The 14,642-nt window shown below is 35.5% G+C and overlaps 1 long non-coding RNA gene across 1 annotated transcript in view; it reads left to right on the top strand.

Annotated features, from left to right (window-relative positions):
- The first annotated feature begins 5,600 nt into the window (after window positions 1-5,600).
- The window catches only part of LOC134793709 (uncharacterized), a 344,598-nt gene continuing 335,556 nt past the window's right edge, over window positions 5,601-14,642 (top strand). Inside the window, exon 1 of the long non-coding RNA XR_010144571.1 lies at window positions 5,601-5,656. This is a non-coding gene — a long non-coding RNA (uncharacterized LOC134793709). The remainder of the gene's footprint in view (window positions 5,657-14,642) is intronic.

Genomic DNA, 14,642 nt, shown 5'->3' with positions numbered 1-14,642 from the left:
GACGGAAGGACGGAAGGACGGAAGGACGGACAGCGGAGTAGTAATAGGGTCCCGTTTTACCCTTTAGGTACGGAACCCTAAAAACAATACAATATTATGAAAGTAATAGGCTGATAAATTATTTATAAATAAGATACCCCTGTCATGTTTTACGAAAGTAATTTTCCGACTACAATAGTATTTGTGGCGAAATCCCTCTGAAGTTATTAACGTCAATTTTACAAGCAATTTTGTGCAAGTATGACGGCCCTTATACCCTCCAGAAAATATTTGGTAAGACATTTGAAATGAATCAAATTTAGCCAAATATCATTGATCTCAGGCAACTATGATCCAATAGATACAAACCTTACAGACTAAAATACACATTAATAATAATATTAAAAGCTAACAATAATTTTGGTGATACAGTTTTATGCTTTTCTACCGGTTTCGGTATAGAGTGGTATAGAGTAGTTTCCCACGGAACCGCCGAAATACCACAACCTTTAGCCAGAAGTCTGCACTCGCGATGGTTTACAGCAGCGGCCGCGGCACGCGCATCACGCTATGCTAGGCTATCTATTGCCATGATACCCTAGGCCACTCCGCCACGGCGGAACCGTAGTTAAATAGTATTTTTACTTGTTTGCTAATTTACCAGATCTTAAATTTAATATCGTGTACAGTCAGCATCCAAAGTAGCGTATCTGACTATAGTACGTTGCTTCTGGAAAAAAATATATGGAAAACTTGGCATAATTAATAGAAGACTTTTTTCAATTGGGATATGTACGTTATGGACCGAAGTTATTTTTCATCAACCCTCCCTAACCCTCCCCCCTCTGCGTCACCCCCCCACACCCCCGCAAAGGGCCCGAAACGCGGTTTTTCTAAATTTTTAAGAAAACCGTTCAAGATATAGAAAAAGTGTGTAGGAACGAAGTGATCCTTAGTTAATTTGCTATTTATCTCTTATACACACTATAGTGCTATCACTTATAGTTTTTGTGAAATCTGTCACCATGTATGCAATTTTTTTAGAATTTTCGTTTTTTTTCTTTTGTAAGATAACTTTTCTCAAAATATACTTACGATATCGCCAAATTTTGTTTAATTTAAATAAATAGTTAATATGTTCTTTAAAATGGTGTATTATTTATTAATAAACTCCTTCATTTGACGATGCTATGCCATTTTGAACATACATCGTCTTCAAACATTTTTAAGCTCACCGAACATCGTCGTTACTATTAACCACTTGACTGTGAAACAGATCGCACGGTCGCGTTTTTATAGCTTGCCTCACATAGAAGGTAGCCTATAGAAGTGGTGTGCGCGTGCCTCCGTGAGGGACAAAGTATACGCAATGCGACAATATTAAAAACACGTTTTAACATTCCTGACAATATACCAAAAACAATTATCTACGTATTTCGGTCGGGTTATTGAAATGAAATGAAATGAAAATTTTTATTTGTTGCCCACCATAACCCATACTAAATTTATGGTGGGGAACAAACAAAAGTGAGACTGTGACAAGGACAAGCAATATTACCGCTTTCTTGCTACTCCTACTGAAAGTTCTATAAGTGTATCTCGTTCGGTCATTTGGCCCCTCCCCCGTTTCCCCTCTATTATCGTACCTCTATGTTGCCTCACCTGTTACGCTCTAACAAGTATGTAAGTGCGAAAGGGACGCGCATAGTGATAGGCGATAAAAAAGAATCCGTGCTGCGCCCGCTGAACGAATTTTATACAACACAAACGAGGGTGAACTAACGATTTTTGACCACCACACACATGAAAAGTTCATCATCTTCTTCGCGTTGTTCCCGGCATTTTGCCACAGCTCATGGGAGCCTGGGGTCCGCTGGCAACTAATCTGGTGATTTGACGTAGACACTAGTTTTTACGAAAGCGACTGCCATCTGACCTTCCAACCCAGAGGGGAAACTAGGCCTTACTGGGATTACTGGGATGTTTCCTCAAGATGTTTTCCTTCGCCGAAAAGCGACAACTAACGCGAGGAAGAAGATGTGTGTGGTGATCAAAAATCGTGGGTTCACCCTCGGTTGTGCTGTACCTATAAATTTCGGCCAGGATCCGTTTCATATACAGACAAGTGGTTAATAACGATATTAGCTGACATTGAAAATATTTGAAGGCGATGTATTTTAAAAATGGCATAGGATCGTCAAATGAAGTAGTTTAATAATAAATAACACATACATTCATATAATCACGCCTATTTCCCGGAGGAGTAGGCATAGACCACGGTTTTCCACTTGCTACGATCCTGACATACCTCTTTCAATTCCTTCATTTTCATTACATTCACGCACGCATACACGCTCGCCGGTTTAGGGTGCTCTTGACCTGGCCTTTCTTCAGGATTTCCCCGATCTGATCAGAGAAAATCCGCCGAGGTCGACCCCTTCCAACTCCCACTTCCACTTCTCCCTTATACACTCTCTTTGTTGGCCTTCTTTCACTCATTCTTTCCACATGTCCAAATCATCTCAAAATACCTTTCTCAATTTTAGTCACTACATCAACATTCAGTCCACACTTTTCCCTTATCACACTGTTCCTAATTCTATCTTGCACTCTCACACCACACACACTTCTCAGCGCTCTCATTTCCACTGCATTCACTTGGCTCTGATGCCTCTTCTGCCATACCCAACTTTCGCTACCATACATAAGTGTAGGCACCAACACCCCTCTATGAACAGCCAACCGTGCTTTTTGCGACACCTTCTCGCTGCTCATTAAAGCGTTAAGTGCCCCATTCACACGATTTCCAGCATTCACTCTCCTTTCAATGTCTTTAGGGGTCATCCATTAATTACGTCACACGAATTTCAATGTTTTTTGACCCCTCCCCCCCTCCTTGTCACACTTGGTCACATTTGGCAAACCCCTCCCCCCCGGTGTGACGTTACATTTTTTCAACGAAATCGGCAAATCGAATTAAGTATTATTAATTTTTTGTCAAAATATTAGTAAATTTATAACCCAAAACGGATTATGAAAAAAAATTAAACTAATAAAAACGATTATCGTTCCAAAAACTTGTTTTTGAACTGTACAGTAAATAAAATTATTAAAATAAAGTTTTGGTTACTGATGAAGTTAAAGTGACGTCACAAAGTTTGTGACTCCCCTCTCCCCCTTGTCACAACATGTCACATTTTCTTGACCCCCTCCCCCCCCTAAACGTGTGATGTAATTAATGGATGACCCCTTATCATGCTTACCGTCCCTAGTGAACAAGGTCCGGATACACAAACTCTTTCAATAAATAATACCCATTTTAAATAACATATTAACTATTTACTTAAATAAAAAAAACCGGTCAAGTGCGAGTCGAACTCGCGTTCCAAGGGTTCCGTACATAAGTCCGACTCACGCTTGACTGCACATTTCTAATAGGTTTTCCTATTATCTATAGGTAAAGTACTATTTTGTGTATTTTTTCAAAATTTTAGGCCCAGTAGTTTCAGAGATAAAGGGGGGGGGGGGGGGAATGGTCGGACAGACAGACAGATGCACGAGTGATCTTATAAGGGTTCCGGTTTTTCCTTTTGAGGTACGGAACCCTAAAAGCGTGAAAGATATCGTAAGTGTTATTTGAGAAAAGTCATTAGAAGAAAAAAACACTGAAAATGCTAAAAATAGCATCTTCCGTGACGAATTGCGCAAAAACTATAAGTGATAGCAATATAGTGTGTATAAGAGATAAGTAGAAAATTTAATAAGGATCACTTCGTTCCTACACCCTTTTTCTGTATCTTGAACGGTTTTCTTAAAAATTGAGAAAAACTAGGTTTTGGACCCTTTGCGGGGGTGTGGGGGGGTGACGCAGAGGGGGGAGGGGTGGGGAGGGTTGATGAAAAATAACCTCGGTCGACAACGTACATATCCCAATTAAAAAAAGTCTTCTATTAATTATGCCGTAATTTTAGCTAATTTCACTGAACTACTATGCGTCAAAGGTATTTAGAAAATTATTCCAGAAGGCGTAGTATGGATGGTTTTATCCACGTGTTAAAATAACTGTCACTTTTTATTTTTGATTGTACATACCTATATTTTTAATGTTTCTGAGACCTTTACATCTCTAAGTCAACTTAGGCTAGTAATTATGTGAAGCTATACTGTCTTTTTATGTAACATACGAGCACAAAATGCCGTGTCTTACAGCTACATGTTATTACTATTTTTATCTACACACATATCATAAACTCTCTATGATACCTTCAAAATCCGTAAATAATGGCCCACATTACGATAAACTGTTTTGTTACAGCAAATTTCTTATCTGTGAAAATGTGGTAATAGCTTCATTACTATATCAAAATCGATTTGGTAATGACATTCAAATTTCGAACATCTCTGGAAAAAAAGGCAATTTGATTTGACCCCTATTCTAATATCAGTCGAGATGACGTTTTATTCGAAATCAAATGACAATTGCATACAATATTGACAAATCTCGCTTGTAAGTTGGTATCGGACGATATGGTAATCGACCCCGACTCTAGTTTGTCTTTGAATTAAAAAAAAAACTACGGATGCGTGACATGCGTGAAAAAAGTTTTCATTTGCCGCCATTTGACGTACAGTTTATCTTTTAATTAGTTTGTAAGTAAAAAATAATTTGTTTTGTTGTTTTTAAAGTAACTATAACAAAAGTTTCGTGTAAAATGTGCGATAAAGATATTTCGGAGACGCCATCTCATATCCGCGAGTTCCGCCAGAGAGGAAAGTGCCCCAATGTCGGCTGTAATATGAGGTTAGTGAATATATCATAGAAAGTTTATAATATGTGTGTAGATAAAGCAGTGTATGTAACTGTGCATAATTAGGCATTAAAACACTCGTGTGATACTATTATGAAACTCATTTCATTCGTTTCATAAACCCACACTCGTATTTTAATGCCTTTCATTATGTAGCAGTCACATAAACTACTATAATATTATTATAGGCCGGTAGCTTGAACATGTCATGCTCGCTTAAAAGTCTTTGCTTACGGTGGCGTCGTTGATCGGGTCGCCACTTTCCCGAATGAAGGTTGAGGGAGGCGATGGCTGAGATACGCGTCATACTCGTGAACGGGTGCTGTTTGTGGAGACTGGTCTGTTTAAGCTAACACAAGCTATTATACTTAGTAACTTTATTTTTATTAATTAATTACAGTGAGACGCCTCATTCTGCTCTCGTATGTTTCTTTTCTCTTAATGAATGTATTAATTATACAGGATATTGACTCTTGGAGACCCTATACATCTCTAAGGATAACTTGATAAACTATATAATCTTATAGTTCTGACACCTAGAGACATTTACACCTCTAAATATTATAGATTTTTTTTTGTGTTTTGTATCTGTATTTTTTATGTAATTCGACATTAAGAGACCATATACATCTCTTAGTAATTGTAATACGTTAGATTGAATTGTTAGTTTTATTTTATAAAATTGTTGATGTTATTATTTTTGCTTGTAATTATGTAAATTCAATGATGACGTGTAAAAGTGCCCTTGTGGCCTATTTGCTTAATAAATGTTGATGTTTGATGTTTGATGTTTATCACCACGGGATAGAAAGTGACGGACACCGTTTTATCACGCTGTCACGTAGACAAGAACGACCATCATATCCAGGGTGGCAGATACATTTGGCGCGTTGTGCCATTTGCTACTATTGATGCTGACTGAACCTTTTTAATAATTTTAGACGATCATGAAATACGTCGTTGATGAGTACCTACGGCCTACGGCAAAAGCGAAGGATATTAAGACAATGGACACCGTCTGGAACAATTCTAAATTAAATTAACAATACTTCATTATGTACCTTCTAATTATCTTCCAATCTTCTCTGTTGTCTAAAATGAATACCGATGTCGAATTGTTTAGATGCTTATTAATAAAGAGTCAAAAGATAAAAAGAGAATTGAATTAGCACAATAGAAAAAAAGTTAACACCCTTAAGTTAACGCCCTTTTCTTTGAACCTATTCTTAAGGAAAATCGTTCAGTAAGAAACGTTGAAGGGTACAGTATACGTGTTCACGGGAAAGGCTTTATTATTTATTAAATAAACGGTTAAAATATTATTTGATTTTGACATAATTATATAGGTCTGTAATATAAATACAACTTTAAACTAGAGCCAATTTGATTTCCAGTTCATGGATTTCAAAGTTTTCCATTCTCATGAAATTGAGTCCTATGACCATGAGGCCAATTTCAAATAACATTGTGACATCAAAATGACATCGCTCGCGCCAATACATGTACGGACAAGTACGAGAGAAATACAGGCGTGACTTACATCATTTTGATGTAACAATTACTAACAACCTATTGGTTGCTAAAAATATTTAGTGAGCCACCGCTTTTCCATACAAACATAATGTCCATTTTCCTCTCTTGATATTAACATAAGTAATAATATTTTTACACGGTTTCATGTATAATTATTATAACTAACCACTTCGTAACTTACTTTTTGGTAATTTAATTTAATTAATAAGTAAGTGCTGTGCCCAGCAGCAGTGGCACGTATATAGGCTTTTTTTTATTATTAATAAGTATTTTAAAATCTTGTTCGCAATTGTTTTTTCTCTCCTAACTTATAAAAATAGAAAAATAGAAAACAGCCAAACAAAGGGCCATAGCTATGGAAATAGGTACCAATTACGTTTGTATAGAAAAGCGGCTGTCCAATTCCCTCTAAATATTTGTCGTTTAATCAAAAAGCTTTCCGCCTAAATCCAGGTGTAATGTAATAATTAAATTCAGGCCACGAACGCAAACAAAATCGACACGTCGCATCTCAACGAGCGCCTACGACAAATTCAGTTGAGGACTCGGAACACGTATCGAATCAATCTTTTCAAATATTTATCTAAAGTTCCAATTTATTTACTTATTTAGTTTAAAAAAAGGGTCTTTATCTGGGCCAAAGTTGTTATCTGTAGGTTTTTAAGTTTTATTATGTTTGTTAAATAAATAAAAATAAATAAATAAATATTATAGAACAATTTTACACAGATCGACCTAGTCCCACAATAAGCTCAATAAGGCTTGTGCTGTGGGTACTAGACGACGATATATATAATATACAGATATATATAAATACTTATATACTTACATAGAAAACATCCATAACTCAGGAACAAATATTTGTGATGAACACACAAATAAATGCCCTTACCAGGACTTGTTTATTTCTTTCTTTGTTTTTATCAATAAAGTTTTAAAATGAATAGTGTAAAAAATAAAGAAGATATAATTATAATTTTACCTAAAAATGTTTCCGGATGAATCGTGTTTTATCGTTGGATTTTATCTATTCTATACGTGGATAAGAAATACCTTATAACGGCCTGTTTGTGAATAGGGTGATTCAGGAGAGCAGGATTCAGTATTAGGCTACTCTTCCGTACAAGTATTGATGAGATTAACATTCTAATTAGTTTTTAATGATCTGAATGACTATGAAATGTACTTTGACTTACCTAATTGTTATTAATTTATTTTTATTAAATTCAATTGATTATTGTACATTTAAATTAAACTACCTAATTGTAATAGCACTGTTTATTTGAATTGAATTAATTGTTTTGTTAGTCTTAGTTATGTAATGTGTAAATGCCTGAAAAGGTAAGATTTTAGTTATATAAGTTATTAATGTACTTAATGTGCTGTACATAGCTTAAATCTATTACACAATAAATTACAATTACAATTATTATTTTGTAGTGTTGAAAACAAAAAGTGTTCATTTATTCACGAAATGCTTGGTCACCCTAAAATTAGAATACTTCCGTCAAATACCACTTTATATATGTATTTGAAAAACCGTACCTATCGCACTCAAGTGTGACAGTTTAAGTGTTGTCAAAATGGTTAATTAAATAAATAAAATTGTCATTCGAATGTTGGTCAGCACTTTTAAATATTACATTTTAATCTTTCCTGAAATGTAACATAAAAAAATTAGGTCTGTCAATGGTAAAAACCATTACAATTGAGATTAAAATCGTTTAACTTTTATAATAATAAGTAATTTCAGATAAGTAATGCCTTTAAACACGAGTTGCCAGTAGCCATTCTCATTATTAGATACAGAGAAGCCGTAGTTTAATTAGAATTAGTAGGTAGCGGGTACCTGCGTATTATTTAGTGACGTGCCAAGGCTATATTCCCGAAGGAATATACCTAATCACCTGTTTTTAGTTTCTAAGTATTAAGTCAATGTTCATTGACACATTTCTATGAACACGGACACTATTTAATTTCTATAAATATTGGGAATTGAAAATTAAAACGTGTCAATCTTGTATTTTTAAGTCCAAAATTGCTTGACAAGTTTCGCTTCTTAATGAGGAACATCGACGGGAGTACGCGTTGTCTTTGCCTCACGGAAATTTTGTTATTAAAATTGGATATTTAGATGGATAAGCAATATTAAAGTATCGTCTTGGTAGACATTAAATGTTTTTATGTGTTTAAAAAAAAGTATTTATTATAAAACAAAAAATTAGCCAAGAAAGTGCCCCTATGAAGTGACAATAAAACAGTAGGTCGTATTTACTAGATGTAGTAATCAAACTAATCAAACTTTATTTCTAAGGAATAACCGAGCTGTCCTTTAACACGAATAAATAAAGGGATCCCATATTAATTAATTCGGGAATGAGCCCATCGTATTTCTAGGAATATTTCGGCCTGGGGCACATTCTCAGGAACGGCCAACGGCCCCTCACTACCTGCGTAGCTGCGCTTGAAGGGTGGTTACAAACGCCTCCGGCTCTAAACCGCATGTAACTACATATAACTAGGCTACGTACCGAGGCTTTTACTCACCGCTGTTAATGTTACTCATACTATAGGTTAAAGGTTGTGTGTAGGTTAGTAGCTATATCAATGCGTATTGAACGTTTCCATTTCTCTTGTATTATTCTTGGGAGTACATGTGCGGGTTGATGTTATAGAAGAAATATTTATCTTAGCTACTCGACTTTTGTCTAAACCAAGTGGAATAGCAAGAGTTCGATAGTTTAGACGTAACAGAAAAGAATATTGCAAACAATAAAACTACATACATAAATTCATGACAACTATTTTTGCCGCTGCATGTAATGAAAGCAATGACTTCAGGATGTCGATGAAATTAAATTCCGCGGGTAGAACGTTTAGTTCCAAATGGCTTGATTCGAACTTTAAGATACGTCAAATATTAGGTCTAGATACGATATAGATCGGAAATGTCAGTGGCAAAAGTGAGGTATTTGTTTGAAGAAACGTATGTCACTTTTGACTGACATATCTAATCCATATCTTATCTAGACCTAATAGTTGACGTATATCTTAAATTTAGAATCGGGCCGAAAGGCACTACGTTGCGTTTGTGGGTGACTAAATGCCCTTCAAGAGCGTATATTCCATATACACATACTACGTTTTAAAATACAAATACTCAACTTCACATGCACAGACAGGCTTTAGTACATTGTAGGAGAGGACGGAAAACCGCTAAAAGATGGACGAGTGAGTTTGAGCCCTCAAATAATACAAGTCCATCGTTAGCGTTTCCGGCCGAGGCATTAGGTACATAGTGCTTTTCACGACTACTGCGAGGAAATAAGAAAACATTTGCATAACTATAAGTACTAGCCCGCGATTTCTCTGGTAGCAAATTACTAGCCACTGCCTGTGCTGTCTCTTGAGTTCCGGTAGGCTTCAGCGTAAGAATATCATTTTCTTCATTAGAAGAACTCATAGATACATGTTTCTTGTATTTTTAGTCAAACACAATTTACACTATCCAATTCAGTGAGTATTTTCCGATCCCGCCTTTTTTACTTTTTTATCACTTTTAAGAGGCGTTTTTCTGTTGTTTGCTTCAAACCGACTTTAAACTTAGAAGCGTTTTTGCTAAAAAACCACAAATAGCTACAAAAGTAAAAAACGCCTTAAGCGTGAATCAAATGAACTGACTGAAAGAATGAATGGTTTTGACATTTCTTTTTTTTTTAAACAAGAAATTGGTCCTATAAATAACCTAATTTTATTTTTGAAGGAAAAAGTTGCGCCAAAAAAGACCTTTTATTGATTTTTATGTTTTAAATTATACTCATTGCTGTAGCGAACCGTCACCAATGACAGATGATGATAACAATGAAACATTGTAGTAGTGGTGGTTCAGGTGCTACAGCTATTGCCTATTTTCCAGCTTGGTTTTAGACCATCTTTTGCCGCATTTCCGAACAGTGGCGTGAAAAATAAATAAACTCTATGCTGACCAAAACATCCTACTGCAATTTAAGCAGCTTTGTGCTTCTACTAAATGATAACTCGCTTACTTTTAAAATCCATTTATGTCCTTGTTTATCGCATTTATCAACGCCGTTCGCAATTATGTTGTCTTGCCAAATTTAACTAGGCAATGATAACCAACAGAGCATGGCGGCCGACAAGGGACGGGCAGAGGACGAAATTGGGTGAATATAAAATGGAACGAAAACCGGAAACTGGGATAAAATGATTACAATAGAGTGAATTTAAAATATTATTTTATGCATTTTTAAACATTAAAATACTAAGTATTATAATAACTTCACGTCCAAAAGAATGGGGAAACAATTGTTTATATAGTCTGGAAAGTAAATTTTGTCAGTAACAGTAGTTTAGTTATTTAGTCTGAAAAACATCATATTATTATGCCTGATGAAACTACCTATCTGCGAGTTGTATACAATGGGGCATGTTTGTAATTGATCTTCTTGAGTATGTATTTGAAATATTCAGCTGCAAATATGTAACTACTTGCAGATAAAGACAATACTATTAACAAGGGACTACTGAACCGAAAGTATTTCGCGTTGTAGTCGCAATCATCTGGCACAGTCTGATAATGAGTATCCAAAATAGACTGCGGGATGTATGTGCGTTGACATAGTTTTGTTAAGCGGCCAAGTGCACTAATATCGGTCAGGTTAGAAATTATATTACCTGTTGGATTTCTGTTTTTCCTTACAAAGAGTCACATTCAAGCCTTTATTCTTTATCCTATCACAGAATTAGTAATAGGACTAGGTACAGAAGGTTCACTCTCTAACAAAACGCGTCTATCTACGCGCAACAGATATGACCGCAAGGTGGCGCAAGCGCGAGCAGGCGTCCGTTCCGTAGCGTTTGTTCGCTCTAACTCTCACATAACATGTGGAATCTTAAATTGCTAGCTACTATTTAGATTACATTGGTATTTAGTATTTATATTACATTACCAGACTTAACAGATCACAGTAATTCTGTTATGAAGACAATTAATAATTATTCTACAACTCAATATCGAGCTCGTGCAGCTTTCTTATTAATGTAATGCTTTTTGACGTGTGAATGTCGCGTAGGTACTCTGAATCTAGCTTTAGATGTTGTTTTTTTTTAAATAGCCTATATTGTGTCCCACTGCTGGGCAAAGGCCTCCCCTGCCTTTCGCCACTCGTCACGGCTTTTGTTGTTTTATTTTATTTTATTATTTTAACTTACAATGTGTACCTTATAGCTGATGCCAAAGTGGCACAACTTGGAATACATTGTTAATAATTGAATGAGTATTACAAAAGCACTGAAGTGAAATAAAAATAAAATCTTATTTTTAATTGAAGTAATTTGTTTAGTATTTTGCTGATGTGTGGTTTAAAACGACTAAATGATCATTTCATATACGTATTTACTTACACACAGAGCTATAAAAAATATAGCTCTTCTAGTTATAGTCCGTGAGTACTGGCATTAACTGACCGTCATATAAATGTTCATTAGACGGGCTCACTGGGAATTCCTTCATTCGTAATAACCACGCGCTCACGTGCTCGACATTACTTTTTGTATTTCCGCGTCTTTACGCCCAAGAATTCACAAAAATAGAATCCCCTATTCCGAAAACTGTCAATCGTTCATAGCTTGACGTAGGTAAAAAATTGAAAAACCGTCAAAGCTAACACAAAGGGAAGGTAAATAGAAATAGTGATGGGTGACGGTTTGTTCGTTAGTTTCTTTGGACAGTGACAGTCAACAAAGTGACAAACTCACGAATTTGCTATCGACCAGCGTTTGTTTAATGAAATGAGAGTATCGAGAGCCTTCGAAAACTGTGCAAGCATTTTTTTGCCAATTGCCTGTATCTATTGTACTAGTTTCTTTTTAAACAACTTAATTGTGACACTGTGTCGGTTTTATTTCCATGGTACCTATCTAGAAAATTAAAAATATTTTGAGAAAATTATTTGATCGCGTAAAAAAATCCAACAGCTTGTTATGAAACGCATCGTGAAATAACTCTATATTATTTTCCATTCAGATGATTCCGTGTAACGCATAGTAACAAATACGTATATCCGCTATAAATACGTCGAATATATTATTGACTACGTTGCACGTTGGCTCAGTGAACTAAAATAAATCTTTGTTTTAGTCAGTTCTGCGCTTTTTCTTGCCATTTTCTAACACAGTGTCAGCAATATCGAAGCGGCTAAGGTGCTCAAAAATATCTGCACAAGCACTTTAACGTCTTGGTATATAATAGTCTTTGTTCAGATACTTGTGAACACCTTGGCCGCTCCGATATATCTAGATAGCGACTGTACCTACAACTACATACTTCACTTTAGCAATTCCATTTGGCTTAGAAACTAGCTATTGTTTAATACTCGGTAGTTAGGATTGGAAATTTTCCGTTTCTGAACCCCCCAACTCAAAAAGAGGGGTGTTATAAAATATGTTTGACGCTAATGTATGTCTGTCTCTCTGTCAGTCTGTCTGTGTATGTCTGTGGCATGGTAGCTCTCCAACGGATAGGCCGACTTTGATGCGATTCTACGTGAAAGCGAGTTATCTTGCGGTGGTTCTTAGCTATGTTTCATAGAAATCGATCCAGCAGTTTGAAGAGGATCAACTCTTTTCTAAAATGATTTAAGGCATTTTTGGCATAAAATAGATTTTATTGGCATATTGGCAGTTATTTTATTTTCTATCAATATGTTAAAGCTATCTGAATCTGTCTCTTCTGTCATAATGTCATACATAATATAGGTAACGCTCTGTTCTGCTACCAAGTCTTCTTGTAAAAACTTCCCGTGGTTAAATATCATTTAATTATATAATTGTAAAACTGTTCCTTCTTTTAGCACAGACTGTTTCATACCATTTGTAAATTACAATTAGGCAAACAGTTCAATACCATAATAACCAATAAAAGGTGCGTGATCATTCATAACCAATCGTATTTTATTCTTTTTCATAAACAAATAATAGGTACCTATTGTCTAACGACCAAAGATAATGGACGTAAAAAACAACTATTCTATAGAATATTCCAAGCCGTTAATTATGGCTGGAATATTCTAGTTGACCCAGTTATTTTATACAAACATAATTATTATTACCTCGTAACAATTCGATGTTTTACGACAAGCGACTAAAAGTCATTTACCTAAATACATTCATTTTCTATTACCTACTTAAATAATCGACAGTTTTATAAATGGGGTAGTCTTTTTCCAAAAGAAATCTATAAGATAAGGTAAACGTACTAGTGCTCGACATGCTAATGCCCAATAGATGACACCTTGCTGTCACCTCTATTGACAATGATTTAAGTTTCAAGATGACATATGTACTGGGACCGCGTCGAGCACCAGTACGTTTACCTTAAGTAGTTTGATTACAAATTATTTAAGTAGGTAAATGCGATGGATCAGTTAAAGTAAGAAATTTAGTGCCTATAAAATGTTTAGAAACGCAGATAACCGGAATTTTATTTTATTTTATGACAGCAATAAAAATTGTAATGTTACGATGGGAAATGCAAGGGAAACTAAATTATAAACCTTCGGAAGTCGCATTTTCTATCACTAACGGCTTGACCATCATAAAGTTAGTTTTGTTACCCAAACGTCTTGAAGAGTTTCGAAGCCTTCAATACCTTTCGGAAAAAATTGCCTTTGCACACGCGCCATTATGTTCACTTGACTATTTAATGTAAAAAGTAAATGTGTGTGTTATTGAAAACTATATTTATAAATGAGGTTCTGTATTCATAAAAATAAGTCATAAAACATTATTCCCACCTTTTCGCCAGTTAAGTAGTAATAAAAGTTCACTTGGCGTAAAATCAAGATTTAAAACAGAGTACCTACTCCGCCATACGACAAGATGGACTAGCAGTTGCCTGGCAACACTTAGCCGGATAAAACTGTGAGATTTATCAACGTCTCATTTAACTTGCTCGCTTCCACGGTTTAGATTACTCACTTCAATCAAATTGCCAATTTTAAATGCGGTTTTCTTTTTTAACACTTTTAGTACTACTAGGTATGTTTGCACATATTTTAGTCGCGTTTTCTGGGAAAAGGCTTGGATAAACAACGACAAAATTTACAATAATGGGCAATGAATCTTACTACGAGTGGTGTCATTTTGTCATATTTCTGAAAAATTGCCCCATTTAATATAAGAGAGGGCGTAAATGCATGATATTCGTCTCTTTTTGTTTTGTGGGGCTTTCCTGGTCTGATAAATGAACAATATAATAATCAAACAAATGTAGGCCTCCAACCTGGGGGAGCAGGGGCAGGT

Source organism: Cydia splendana, chromosome 9 (genome assembly GCF_910591565.1).
Source record: "Cydia splendana chromosome 9, ilCydSple1.2, whole genome shotgun sequence".
NCBI lineage: Eukaryota > Metazoa > Arthropoda > Insecta > Lepidoptera > Tortricidae > Cydia > Cydia splendana.
Note: the sequence above shows the minus strand (reverse complement) of the source record. Positions and strands in the feature narration are given on the sequence as shown.